The sequence below is a fragment of the Bison bison genome, unplaced genomic scaffold (genome assembly GCF_000754665.1).
Source record: "Bison bison bison isolate TAMUID 2011002044 unplaced genomic scaffold, Bison_UMD1.0 scf7180017864383, whole genome shotgun sequence".
In the NCBI taxonomy this organism is placed as follows: domain Eukaryota; kingdom Metazoa; phylum Chordata; class Mammalia; order Artiodactyla; family Bovidae; genus Bison; species Bison bison.
Window position 1 is genome coordinate 4589720 of NW_011494955.1, and position 1510 is coordinate 4591229.

Sequence of the window (1510 nt, forward strand, 5' to 3'; positions counted from 1 at the left end):
GATCTCCTGTCACAAGGTCTCCCAGCTAATGTAGGATGAACAGAAAGCAAGACCTTTCTGAAACCCACCCGTGTGTCCTGATTTCTAGGCATCCTCCTTGGATGTGCCCACTCATCCCTTACCCCTTCCAGGTCTCTTGCCTTCAGCCTCCTCAGGTCAGGCACTGGCTCTCAAAGTGTGTCTGGAGCTGAAATGTCTGTATTTATAGAGACTTGGGTGGAACCCAGGTGTTTCCGGCCATAACCTCATCATCCCAGTGATTGGATAAAGGGCATGGAAGGAACCACTTTGGATAATCTGGGTAGATTCCATATCCTGTGGAGACTCCAACAGGAAGAACTATTAAAGAGGCCACCATATTGGTTTGGCAGTAAACTTTCTCTAATGTATTTTATTTACTTTATACTTCATGGATGTCATTTCCTGGTGAAACAGATTGATTTTCCTGATCTTATGAATTTTTTCTCTCTGCTTGGAGACTGTGAGGCAGTCCAATAATTGTAATCCAATGGTTGTAATCAAATTGGGTTTCCTAATCTTGTTTCTTTCTCATGAAATAAGATATCAAAGACTTTTGTCTAAAATCAGCTGATGAGATCTACTGTAAGAAACCATTTAGGAGAGGCATCACAGAAACCAGAAGTTGTACACCAGTAGGGAAAAAGAGGAGAAAGCAAGGCTGCCCCACTCCAGCGCTCTTGCCAGGAAAATCCCATGGATGGAGGGGCCTGGTGGGTTATAGTCCATGTGGTCGCTATGAGTCGGACACGACTGAGCGACTTCACTTTCACATTTCCCTTTCATGCATTGGAGAAGGAAATGGCAACCCATTCCAGTGTTCTTGCCTGGAGAACCCCAGGGACAGGGGAGCCTGGTGGGCTGCCATCTATGGGTCCCACAATGTCAGACACGACTGGAATGACTTAGCGGCAGTTAGCAAAGTCTTAGAAGAGAAAACACACAGGTCTTTGATAGAAACGTGTTTGTTTATTTGAAATTTAAATTTCACTCGTGATCCTGTATTTAATCTAGCTGTCCTGCTAGGAGCATCCTATTTTACAAGGTATCACTCCTGACAAGAAGGCAATCAGCAGTAGCCTCACTCTGATGATGAGGTACTGAGAACCAGTGAGACACAGCTTCATTGGAAGAACAAGAACAACACAAAGCGAAAACATGTAAGAAAACCAGAGTCTAACTTCGTAAGGCAATTATCCTCCAATTGAAAATAAACAAATGAAAAATAAAATTATAGTCTATAGCAAAGTAGAAAACAAAATCCAAAGGGAAAAGTAAGTCATCACTCAAGTATCCTAATTCACGCGAATGGAATCCCACTGGGTTCCACAATCCTCCTAAGCCCCTCCCCTGTCATCCACACTTTGTATCACACAGGTGACAAATCATTCTCAATTTTGTCATTAGAACAGAAAAGACCTGGACCTGAGAGCAGGGTCCTGAGCCAGTCATCTGGAATGGATTTTCCGGTGGCGTTTGAAAGACCCCAGCT

At 43.7% G+C, this 1510-nt stretch overlaps 1 protein-coding gene across 1 annotated transcript in view; it reads left to right on the forward strand.

Moving 5' to 3' along the window:
- Positions 1-1510, forward strand: part of LOC105001699 (zinc finger protein 182-like) — a 2636-nt gene that overhangs the window by 551 nt on the left and 575 nt on the right. The gene's annotated exons all lie outside the window — the stretch shown is intronic.